This window comes from Cupressus sempervirens, chromosome 4 (assembly GCF_028749045.1).
Source record: "Cupressus sempervirens isolate cs-2001-9-10 chromosome 4, ASM2874904v1, whole genome shotgun sequence".
NCBI classification, from domain to species: Eukaryota; Viridiplantae; Streptophyta; class Pinopsida; order Cupressales; family Cupressaceae; genus Cupressus; species Cupressus sempervirens.
Window position 1 is genome coordinate 407,419,595 of NC_143121.1, and position 14,689 is coordinate 407,434,283.

Below are 14,689 nucleotides of genomic sequence, written 5' to 3' on the forward strand. Positions count from 1 at the left end.
AAAGAAAATTTGAAATACCAATTATGAAATTCTCGATGAGTTATCAAATTTATGTAAAGAATGGAATATTGAGTTTACACATCTAGAATCCTTCTGCTGCATAAAATGAAATAACAACACAAGTAAAGATAGATCCAGAAGAGAAGATGATTCAAAGATAAAAGAAGGTATTGATCTGCTTGCAAGGAGAGAACCTAAAAGGTATACTTTTTCCTATTTGTTGGACATGTAAACAAGTTGGTCATTTTTGAAGTAAATGTCCTCAGAGATTGAGAAAAAATAGAAAGAGTCTTTTTTCTGATAAAGATGAAGAATTATTGATTGATTGTGATAAGATTAAGAAAAAGGAAGTAGTAGAAGAGATAGTTTTGTTAACTATTGATGATCTAGAGGAAAACCACAAAAATATGGAAATCATCACTAATAATGACTAGTAGAACAATGTGTTGAGAGAAAAAGTTACATATAAAGAAATTAGACTAGAGTATGTAAACACTAAGGAATAGATTGCAAACATTTTCACAAAGGCCTTACCAAAGGATACATTTGAGTACCTAAGAGCTATGCTTGAGGTTAGGCCCCTACCTAATTTAGAATAGAAGATGTAAAAGTGCATTAGTCTAGGGAATAGAGCACCATTATTAGAATGAACTGAATCTTGATGCTTCCTCAATGGGGGAGTATCTATGATGAATGGAGTTAGTAAAGGACTCTTGTTAATTGGTAATTGGTAATTGGTATGCAATAGTGCCTCTAGGCACTTGAGTTTTTTTTACGGATTTATGTACAAAAGTTGTAAAGAAATAGACTGACTTGTGGTCGTGCTGGTAAATTATTGTATCTTTGAGAAATTGAACCATTTTTGTATTACCTTTGACGTTGATATTAATGGGGGAGAGAGTGACATGAAAAATATTCTATGTAGTTCAATTGGGAAGAAAGAAGAACATGATGATGAAGAAGATGTATATTTGATATTCTTGGAACTTAGATATTTTTCATCTATTTTTCCATCAATGCCAAAGGGGGAGATTGTTAGCATGAATATTGATGCTATGGGGGAGCATTGCAGAACATTCATATGATGTATTCATGACTATGTTTTTCATTGATGACAACATAAAAATGTGACACACCACAAACAAAAAATAAAACTAAGCTATGAACAAACATAAAGAACCATGGAAATTTTTTTAATTTAATCATCAAATTGCAAGATCAAGTACAAAGATTGAATCATTCTTATAATTATAAACCTCAACATAAAAGAATATATCATCAAAATATATTTCCATAAAGATGTCTATACATAATGAGTTCAGTACAATATTGATGAACAATATCATTCAAAGATGCCTAGGTCCCACAAATGAGATTTACAAGCATCAAATTCAGTTTCATGAAGTAACTACAACAGTCTTCCTTCACACTAGATATTCAACTTGAACATCTAAAAATAACACAAACATGCAACACAACACATAGAGGGCTTAGTACACACTGAGTTAAAAATCATACTCCACCTGCATACATGTCAAAATTAACATATATATATATATATATATAACCTTAAAGCAGATATCTAACTTAACCTAGTGCAATTCTAATATTACCATGCAAGAAGCAACACCTTCTAAACAATGCAAAATTAAACTCACACTAAGAATAACTAGTTAATGAACCATATATATACTGAGGTGTCATCACCATGGTGCTAAGATACTGCATCTGTATATGGTAAGCCCTTAGACAACACATAGTGGGGTTCTCTATAATACTCATGAAATGACGCAATAGAGACCTACCTTGTTCTCTATACTTAACCTTACTAGTTTAAGTCATAGGTAAGGCCAATTATCTTTTATTTATAATTAACCCTCCCAATTCATCTTAAAATTATCACTGAATATAATTAACTAAATAGAATAAATTGATATTCAGCCACCTCAATATACGTTTACTACAGCTATCCTTAACATACACATCAAACAGATATTCTAAGAATGCACATGTAACTAATAACAAGTCAGTTTTCTCATGATATTACATTCTTCATCTTTTAAAACCCTCATCTTGTACTATCAATTTGAAAGTAAACTTAAGTTATTTTAATAATAGAAGTAAATACTACAATATTACAATCTCGTAAATATCACTAAACTGCTACATCAATTGAATGATATTTACCAGTCACAGTACTATACTACTTATCTCTACTATTATAACAAACTAAGCTTGACCTCCGAATTGGCCAAGATAATAATACAATGTACATATGATACCCTTGTTTCATCACACCAACATATATCATAATTCATCTCATATCTTAATACGACTTTCTATTTTATCTAAGAACAAAAACACATCTTATTTCAAAACAATATGTAAATGCTTATTAAAACACTTCATAATAAAATCAAGTATTACAAAATCCAAGTGCAGTCAATGCTAAACAAAAGATAACCTACAAGGTTACTAAATGTCCAAGTGTCTTTTGATGTTTTACCACTGTTTAATGGTGAGATACCACCCAGTTATATCTACAATCAACATTTAAAATACAATATCTAAATTAAATTTGAAATATGACTCACAAATATGTAATATAACTTACATTACATCAATGACCAAAAAAAATGAATAAGATGCAAAATCCCAAAAACAATATGATGCTCACAAGCTGTTCGCATAATAACCTTGGAGATACAAAATCAACTACCTATATCTATGCTCTCAAAATAATGTCTTGTTCATTTGCAACCAATTCCACAACAACAGTTATTCATAACTCAAGTCTCCATCATAAATTATGGAAAATTTTATACTATCACAGAGTTTCCTATTCGGAACAAGTTTTCTTTTAAAACATTTGACAAAATGTCATTTCCAAAACCATCACCAACTATTTACTAAGTTACTGTTTTCAATAATTTAACCATATTATCAGATTCAACACTTCTTTTAAAAATAATAATGACAAAACCCTCGTATTACTCATCAATATCATAAAACAAGGTAAATGTCATAAGGAATTTGAACTAACAATGTTCAGACATTATATCGACCATCTTTCATGAAGATATTTCAAAAATTTCATTACCCATACAATGCTATGCAAATAACATGATAATTTAGCATTGTTATGGTTTCACGCAAACCATTTTACAAAATGCCTCTGCCCTCAACAGCAGACATGAGCCCCTTTTTTTTTAAAACATTCTCAAGTCTAAGGCCGAGCCACTCCCATTTTGATATATATTACCAAATAAGTTGGCGGTATGGGTTCTCACAAAGTTCATACCAAAGGGAGCACAAAACTTGCTCGCAAATAACACAACAACCAGCATGCTCACTGCCGCATCCATATGTTTCTCACAAAACTCAACTTGGTGGGAAACATATGTTTGAGGCGAAGCTAAATAAACATAAATGAAGCAACTTCCAATAAAATTTCTCCAAAACTTCCACATTCAAAGGTGAATATATACAGAACTATGCATCGCACACAGTGCATATACTCATCCCTAAATGTAAAATTTTACATTATGTAAATCTGATAAGTTTTACATTATGCAAAAAGAAAGTAACATAGCATTTGCAAATAGAGTGAAAGAGTAGGGTAAGAAATTGCACCCACCTGAAAAACTGAAGATGGAAGATTGTTCTTCAATCCAACTTGATGCCAAAACCCCAAAAACTGAATCCAACATTGGTAAGCAAACTCTACAATGTTGACTCACACAATTCGCAGAAGACTTCATAATGGAGAAAAGCAGAAACCCCATAAACAACAACAGCCAACTACTGAGAAATAACTCCATCGAGTTAAACCCAATATGCAAGTTAACCTTCCAACCAACTCCCCTAAAAATGCCGATATCTTAGCACAAAATCATAGATGTAAAATCAACAAAGCAATGTGGCTCAGAAACTGGCCGATAACTAGCAAAAAAAATTGACTCACATCAAGATATGGCCAACTAAAACTTTAGTGCCATAAGTTCAGTAGTACCACATCCACCACCATGAATTTGGTTCAAACAAAATAACGATGTTACCCTCCTTCATAGCAATCGATACCCATTTAGGGTTACATCAATGCTATATGCTTAAGAGGGGAATTAACTCTTTAAAAAAAAAAAAACAAATACAAATGTATATGCCAACCTCCACCTAAGGTGTTAGACCTTTAATCATAAGAAAACACATATATAAATATATAAATGCAAACCATGGTTCTCTCAATTAACAATTCAATATGAGTCATGAAACAAAACCATCTTAAGGTTAACACGATCTAAATATTTAATCCCTGTATAGTAACATATATGAAAGTACAATGAAGGATTCTGAATAAAAATAGCATATAAGCATTTAAGTATATCTACAACATCAAGTCAACATACAACATGAAACAGAATGCAGTAAACAAAGAGTTAAAAACATAATAACATAATCAATAATCTATCAACTTGAAATCAATGATATGCCAAATTCAATTCATAAAATCCTAAATCACATTTATTGCTAAAACATAGTTCTTCACAAAAAATATGTTCAGCATCAGTCTCATGATTCAACAACAGTATTATAACCAAGTTCTACATAAATTCAATCATAACATCAAAACGAAATCTTAAAACTACAAAGTCCTAATTTGCAGAAAAACCTAAAATAGTGGTCAGGCATGACAAAAAATAAGTTTGTGAAGATTGATAGAGCAGCAGACTATGATTTTTCTATTAAGAACAATATATTACTTATTTGTTAATGTACAATTTCTAGCACATACTACAATATGCCTTTGTTACAAGAGTAAGTACGTAGAACCTAATTTGATAGTGTATGGAAGATATTATTGATCTACAGAGAACCATGTGGAAAAAAACTATTAGGAAAGTAGTTCCTATTGTGTGATTTCTACATTTCATCACAAATGTAATAAAAGGTTTCGCAATTAACTGGAGATAGTATACTGGCCATTGATGATGTCAGAGAGTGTGCATGTATGGAAGTTGTATGTCTAATTTTTTTTTAATAATTGTGAGATGATAACACTAATTAAATGTGTATTCATTTAATTAATGTAATATAATTAAGTGTGAAGGTAACTCAAGGATTTATTATTGAGCATGGTATAAAGGAAAGATGTTTTTTGTGTTTAAGGAATAGAGAGAGGATAAGAAGGAGAGGAAGTCTAACGTACTAGATAGAGGAAGAAGTAAAAACTTGTTTCACATCTACTATTTTGAAAGGAATAGTATGAGATCAATTGGATAGTGGGTTCATTAATCTAATTCTAAAGCTATTTGGACAGTGGGTTCAACTAACTTCCACAACTTCTAATAGCATTGGAATCTCCTTACATGGATTCAAAGTATCCTAATAGGGACTCATATGTACTAATTGTGATTAATTAGACTCCTAATAGGGTCTAGCCTTTCACAAGGAACATTTATATTAGTACATCATCTTGTGGGTATCATTCCCATAGTGGTTTTCCCTCTGATCAAGTGTTTCCCTAGTGAACATATTTGGTGTCACTATGTATATCTATCTTTCATGATTTTTGGTTACATTTCTCGCATGAATAAGTTGGATTAAAGTTGATATTGAGTTTGATAATTATATAATTGATTCACACCCCCTCCAGTTATATTGTGAACATTAATTACTAATAATGTAGGCCTTGATCTTCACACAAACTTCAACATGATCATTATATGTAGAATCAGATCCCAGAATGAACATTGAGTTGTTCACTCAAAAAAAATTGGCAAGCCAATCTATTACTTTTTAACTTGAATGATTATGTTATTTATCTCAAACTAAGAAGCTAGCAACTAGACATCTAGAATGGAGGATTTTATAAAACTAAATGAGATGTAACATTAAAGCTAAATGTATGTGTATATATATCCTTGTGTCTATATATGTATGGATGTATATATATAGAGAGATCTATGTCTTTGTGTCACATATATCTTTGTGTCTATGTATGTATGGATGTATATATATGTGACCAAATTATATGTAGACACAAAGATATATGTGACCAAATTATATTTTTATTATACTTTTGTCATTTAAAAATATTATAGGTGAATGTTCATATGATTTTCTATACATTTAAGAATTTTGTGCTTGTCATTTGAGCTAATTTTCCATTCTAAGATAGAGAGATCTATCATAAGGATGGACATGTCAATTTTGATCATCTTGCTTTCAAATCTGATTCCCTTATCAAATTAATGAAACTACTTGCAAATGACACCATAATTTTTTGCAACTTACCTAATCAGCCATTCACATAGCTATCTTCCTCCTACCCCATTTTAGCATGCATTCCTTGTTTGAGGTTTATATCTTAGTCCCTCTTGGTTTTTGAACATCATTGAACCTATTTCAAAATGGTATGATTGATTCAAGGAGGTTCATATGTTCAATAAGTTTAGTGTCCTAGGTAGTTTAGTGGTTTGAATGTTTAGAGGGCTCTTGGCTTGGATTAGAGTACTAAGATTCAAAGAACCTATAATATATATTGAATGGTTCATATCAATTTGTGTAGATGCTTTCAAATGGCCCCGAGAATTTTTAGGTGTATTTTGATTCATAATAGTCCATGCACCATAAATCAAAATAAAAGTTCACATTTCAAAGGCCAATGATTGTGAAAATGAAACTAGTGATTAAAGTGTTGGTTCAGCAATCTAAATGTACAAAATTTTAATATTTCAAGTTTAACAATTTGAAGTAGCCCATACCATTTAGAAGACCAAGTAAAATGATTTTTATCTAGCAATTAGATGATTTAAAAAATTAACATGGAGGGTATATTGGCATCACGAATGAATCATCACATATCCAACATAGAAAGCTTACTTTATATGGCTATCAACCCTTCTAAGATAAACATGCATTGGTATATATATATGCATCATTTGTAATGATCAAGTTTCCAGGTTTGAATTTTTAGTGTAGATGGGTGGAGCCATTCAATGGAATGTTGATGAAACACAAATTGAGGATAGGGGTGTTCACCTAGCTAATTTTGGACATCATTTGAACATGGATAACATTTATGATGTTTACCAAAACACCCACAAATGGGGAGTCAATGGAACCCATTGAGATTAGTCATAATATCAAGTTCATATTCAATAGAAACACTTACATTCCACCTACAATGTGGAAGCACTTTAAAGGGAATGAGAAGGTCATAAAGAGCTCATGACAAGAAGTCTTTAGGGATACCATGTGATTGCATAACAAGCACATAGTAAAGCTAGAGGTATTCACCTTCTCCCAATGCATATTTAGTGCAATCCCATCCAACATCAACATGTTCTAACTTGATACAAATAAAACCCAATATCACCAAAGATGGGACTGATAGAGGGTAATATCTAGAAAGAAATGAAGGAATCATAATTAATCACTATTCATATCTTTGAAAAAAATGCAAATAACTATACACCTAAATTTTACTAATATAGAATGTGCTCCATGTACCAAAAAAGTAAACGGATTTTACATATGGCATACAATTTCTCACTAAAGGGAGAATACTTTCTCTAGTGGTAGAAGAAACTTACATAGATCTAGGGTTTTTTTCCATGAAAACTATATGATACACATGAATACCTTTGGCCAATGACCATTAGATATGAATCCATATAAGTTAATTGCAACACAACATCACAATAATTGTAATCAAATCTCATCTTAGGCTTTTATCTTCTAAGCAAGTAGGGATTTTGAGTGAGTAGTGATATTATAATTTTGATAGTGGAGATATCAGTTGGTCTTCAAGAATGACACAAAAACCAGAAGTATATCTCTATGGCTCCATTATAGTGTTATCTTACTGGTAAAGTAGTATTGATTCCAGATAGTCCACAAGTTTGAATATCTCTCATGATATGTAATTTATGTATGAGTGTGATTTATTATTTGGACAAATCTCTGGAATTGCTACGTTGTTTGATAAAATGACAATGATGGACAAAGTGTGCTAATTGAAAGGTCGGATTTGGATTACTCATTGCATAATTTCTTGAGTTCATCTCTACCATAATTTTGATAATGTATAAGAGGATTACATGTTTCTTCATTATTTCCACTATCTATGTTCATTATAAATATGTACTCTTGCTTGGTTTTAGCACATTCTTTAACAACAATTTACCTTCTGACTATTGTTAGGGCCTAAGATTTGGAATTCATATAAGTTAATTTGTGTGGTAGTAGAATTTATTGATTTTATCGTCATAGTGCTAAGTAAAATTCAACAAAATTGCATTTCAATTATTGATTGGGAACATAATCATTTTTATTCTTTAATTTTTGATGCAGAAATGAGGGCTTTAGCTTAGGCCATGGGAGAGAATTTGAGTTGTGAACATAAAATTGGGAACATTTGAGCTAGAAACAAAATCTTGTCTTCTATAAGTTTCTCTCTAAAGACCCAATACATGGAGCCATTATCATCATGAGAAGACTCATGTAACGCCCCGCTCGAGAACCCAAGAGAAATAAACCTAACATGTTACAATGTTTACTGAACTATTTTTTTTTTAAAGTTTAAACAACATCAAGATAACATTAATGCGAAAGCAATATGAACATACACATCAAATACACATATGCAAATATAGATACAGTTTCAATTCCTCAAGAGTTCCTTTACGTTGAGTCACATTTAATGATTTTAAATTAATTAGTTTAAGTTTCAAGTGCAATGTCTCAAGATCATAAAGGAATAACAAATACATAATCACATAAGCAAATGCATAAGTATAAATAATACAATGAAAGTACATCCACTAAATAACATCCACTACACATGTCGTAGGGTATGTGAAATTAGATACAATACACCAGGATATATGATAACATATATACATCATCTAAAAAGAAGTCTCTAAGATAAGAAATAAGAATGATAAAGGTACATTTTCTGCAATGAACATCCAATAGCTAACAATGTGAAGGGGGAACCCAAATGGTAAGAATACACTACCTCCCAACCGCGTGGTTACCTAGTCAGGCTTCCACTCCCACCGTGTAGGGAAGATAATGAATAATCCACATACGACTAATCAAACATAAAACATTCCTAGGCAAGGTACCCCTAATAGCCAAAACTACCTCAAAGGTAACACATACTACTCAAGAAGATAAAATAATCCAAAAGTAAGAAGACTCACTCCAATACCGACACCACATAATCAAACATCATACACAAACCAAGTATAAACTAAATACCAAGATCATAAGATAAAGTCAACGAAAGACAATCACCTCTAGTCAAAAGCCACATGTCAAAAGTACATCATCCATGAATCACCAATCATCATCAATGAAAGTAAATAACCATAATAAACACATCCAACAATAAGTACACCACATCCAACAATAAGTACACCACCAGAGGTACACATAATCTACAGAGGAGACTCAAGCTACATACTAGGGAGTGTCATCACATGGCTGCTTGAGTTACCCTGGACTAATCTCTTAATAGAACCCGGACCCTCAAGCGTTGAGTTACCCTGGACTGGTTACTCTGAACCCTGGACCCTCAACATCACACATATGGAAACTAAAAAGCCCTCTCAAGAAGACGAGGCACTCATCTCATTCCCATCCTTAGTCTATACAAGCACTCAAGGCATGGGTAGATCAAAGATCTCTAACTTATCTTTTTAGTGTGTTTTCCCCCCAAAATTTTTAATTACTAGATTATCATTTATTACATAACTTGCATTAGGTTACCTTGGCACTGACCACTTTGGGTCCCGGACCCCTATGCAAGCCACTCCCAAAGTCATGTACCTAGACAACCTCTCCTAAGCACATAAATTCCACAGTTGTGTCCCATACCACAACACTCATAAAGATCAAACTCAGTTCCTAAAAGGCAACCTGAAAATAAGATGGTTCTCCCACCCAAGTACACATAAATGCTCCACAAAGTAAACCTCATAAATATAATCTCAATTTGAATCACATAACACATCATGACAACTAGCCACATAATTGGTATAACAGAAATCCCACAAAACCTCTGGTGTACGTCCTAGGCTAGTCAACACCTACTCGACTCCAAAATCCGAAAGCACAGATATTACAAGCAAATAGTATAGTTTCATGGTTTGCATTTGATTTGAAAATACATAATTGGTTTAAAAGTAAAGTTTCAGTTTCCCATTTAAAACACGTTCCAAGTAATAAGTTTAAAAGTTTACCCTTATGAATTAACCTATTCATCTCTTTGAATAAAATATAAAAATTATCCTCTCATAATATTAAATAAATTTTCCAAAAAAAATAACTAGAGGGATAATTATGTTGATTTAAACTAAAATGATTCACAATTTATTAAATCAATATTATCGATAATTTAAATAAACTAAAATTTCATTGAGTAACTCCAATTATTAATCAACTCAATTACAATTGAATTAATTAATCAATAATTACATAAATACCTATATTAATCTCTCACTAATCTCCAGTCATAAATAGAATAATTTCATTAATTACTAACTATATTCTAAATGCATTATAATTTAAATTAATAAATATATTAAAATCTATTAATAACTATACTTAAATAATATTATAATCTTATACTAAAATTTTATTATAAATATTATTAATTCACATTAATATTAAAACTTTTTATAAACAACCATACTCTATATTAAATAGGCTGCTAGTTTAAAATAAAACTGTGCGGCCTATACAAATTGTCGTTGCTGCTTATCGCAGCACAGTACGGCGTGCTTAAGGCCACCAATCCAAGGAAATGGGTGGGGTACAGTGGGGTACCCACCCCAAATTATAATATTTATTATTATTATTATTATTTTCTTTTTCTTAATTTAATTTCATTTAAAATTTAATACAATTGCTATATATGTTTTTATAAAATTATTATATATGATGTTTAAGAGGAGTTTTGTAAATTTATAAAGTACAATTTTTATTTTATTAAAATATATGATACTCATTTAAAACAAACTCCACAATTATATATATATGTATGTATATATCACATTATTAATCTAATAGGAAAACTAAGTTTAATTATTCGAATTTCTAATTCAAAATTTTCTTTTTTTATTTCAAACCCTTTCTCGGATTAATATCGTTCTTAAAGTCTATTAGAAAAAGGACAACATTTATCTTCTAAATCTCAATCTCGATTTTCAAAATCCAATAGATTATTGTATTTGCTGGATTTCTTATTAAATCTTATTCTTATTAAAATACAACCCTCTAAAGTAAACTCAGTGATGTATCCATCTAAGTCCATGTACAGATATTTCTCAATCAAGAACAAATATTTGCATACCAAAAAAAATAACACATGCAAAAGACACGGAGCAGACAGAAGTTTGAAAAGCAAAAACTACTATACAATTAAATCACAAGATCCTACTTGGATCTGATGCTAACCTCTGACAACTAAATGCAAATTCCTACCGCAAGCAAAATCTTTCAAGCCACGTAAAATTCTTTTCTTTCCAAACCCTTCGAGTTGCTCTCCATCAACCTGTGTGTGCAATAATGACCCTAAAACCTCTAATATAGAATCTAATTACCTTTTAGGGTTTCTATCACCACCAGTCTAAAATTATAATTATTTTATTTAATTAATTCGTTCATGCACAATTAATTTTCTTTTTAATAAAGATATTCTTTTATTATTCCTTCATGCACTTTAAGTGAATTATTAAATTACTTTATTTAACTTTCCACTTTGACTTTGCTTTAAAGTTAATTTATTAACTTTTAAAATCTCATGAGCACTTTATTAAAATATCTTAATCATGTGCACATATTTTATCTTTTAATCAATTTCTATATTTTAAACTCATTCATGTGAACTTAAATCTTTTCCATAAATTAATATCTTTTAACTTTTTAATTTATTTTAGAACGTTTTAATTTGATAAATATTTATTAACTTAAATAACAATAATATTTAGCATTTATTTAAAAATGAACTCTAAATATATTATTATTAAATTAAATAAATATTATCACGTTCTAAATTTATTCTTAAAACTTTTATCTTCAAATCCAATTCTTTATATTTAATTAATTTCTCAATTAATTAAATATAATTAAATATTCAAAATATCATAATAATTTTCCATTAAATCAAATTATTAATTTAATCTATTAATTAGACTTAATTAATAGAAATTCATTAAAGACTCACAAAACAACATACACACAAAATACTCATGGGCTTAAAAAAGGTAGACAGTCTGTTACGAGTGCTCCTTGCAGGTCAAGTATTATAGGCTTATGGCTAGGATTGGACCTGATCATTATCTTCCCATTCTCACCATTTGAGTATTTGTAATAGGGCACGCTCATCCTGGCAATTCAAGGAAGTCGATGCTCGATAATTGCATCCTGCATAAAAGACGAGCATGTACATGTATATAATATATCTAAACTAAACAGACAATGGCGGGGAGTGGTTCATCGTGTAGATCCCGACTAGTAGGTGACTACGACTCCCTCCCTTAACCACATCAAACACTTCAAACAGAAAAATAAAATAAACACGCGCACCATACACATGCAAGTATGGGGTAAGTATCGTAAAAATCACAAGTCTAACATCAAATGCGTACATATAATAATGCATCTCTATCAATACAACATAATCATCATTAAAGACATCATGCTAGCATTGTTACAAAAGAAACCACATTTATTGATTAGGAATCATTAAGACATCATTAACGTCATGTGAAATGAAATCAACAAGTATATATATAATCCAAAACATGAAATAATATCATAATATTTTAAATCCAATATCTCTAAACTAATCAATGCATAAAATCAACCTAAAAGAATTTGACAATGGTAACAGAAATGCGATCTAGGGTTAGGCACTACAACTCACTCTCCTTAGATGAATTCAATTGAAACTATTCATACCAAATTAAGTATGAATAAATTTTTATTTACAAATTATATTATCTCTTGGTGATTGAGTAAAGATCAAATACATTTTTCCAAGGTGATAAAATTGCATATGCAGATGTATGTATGTATGTACATATGTATGTATGTATGTATGTATGTGTATAGTATATATGTATCTCTACATCTCTTTATTTCATTTCCATGCCCTTGTGATCTCAGCATCTTGTCATAGTGCTCTTTTGATCTCTTATATGTATGTATGTATGTATGTTCATAAACAAAGAGCTCTCTCTCTCTATATATAGATACATACATACATAGAAACACACATATATGCTTGTGTATGTAGGTATATACACACATACATATACAAGAAGATAATTTTCTCTATATATACATAAATACATACATAGCCACACATATTTGTGTGTATGTATGTATAGATACAAATATAGACATATAAAGAGAAGCTTCTCTAATCACCCTTTGGGGGAAATATAAAGAGATACATGTTTAGAAGAGAAAGAAAATAACATTTACATAGGTACCTCTTCTTCCCTTGAAGAAACTCATAGAGCAAGCACTATTACATTTGGTCCCAAATTACACCACAAATTACACTATGACTACAAATTATAGGAAAAAAATTGAAAATCACCACAAATCACACCACCATCATAATTTGACCCCAAATTTTGTAGTGCAAAGGGCACAAATATCACAAGGGCATGATATAACAATCAAATTTCAAAGCAAGAGCATGGAGATCACCAGGACACAAAGATGAAATGTAAAGATCACAAGGGATGACAATGAAATACATTGAACACAATGACATGATAATGAAATTATAGATCTCTATTAATCTCCACCAAGGGAACAACAACAAAATTTAGAGATTATAAGGACATGAAAATGAAATTCAGTGATCAAAAGGACATAGAAATGAAGTCTTCACTAATGTTTAGATCTCAGAGATCTCCACCAATGTTTAGATCTCTCCACCCTTGTTCAAAGCTCTCCACCCTCTTTCACACAGAAATCTCCACAATCAAAACAAATGGGGAATGATTTCTGTTGTTTTTTTCTTTTGTTTATATCTTGAATCAATTTCAAATTGTGTTGTATCTTTCATATAAGTGTTTGATCCTTGATAGCTTTCATTTCAACATTTCAACATTCAAGTTTTCAAGTTTCCTCTTCATTATATGTTTGGTTTATCAACAATTTTCTATAGTTTGATTATAGTGCATCTCAACTAGCTAGTCCAATTATGTAATCACCCATCTATCTCTAGATTATGAAAGAACTTGTTGTCTTTCAAAATCTAGATAGATACTAACAGTTCCAAAACCATAAACCTAAAAACCATCATGTGTTCAACCCACTTTAGGGAAAAATGGGATGTCATGTTCTTGAGTATATATTTTAGTCACTTCCTTTGAACTCAACTAAGGTGCACCCATGAAATTATTGAAGTGAATCTTAGTGCCCATGGAAGTTAAGGCTTGTTGTTGAGCATATGCTACTACTACTTGTTGCTGTAGAAGTGCCTCAAATTGATGTTGCTCCATCACCCTAAGATAGCTTACATTCTCTCTAGCCAATGATACAAACTTACTGCCACACTTGGGGTGAAATAGTCCTTTCCACCCTTAAAACCACTTTGTTACTTCAATAAAATTAGGATTTGAAAAAAGCCAATGATATAAAACCTGCTTCCACTTTG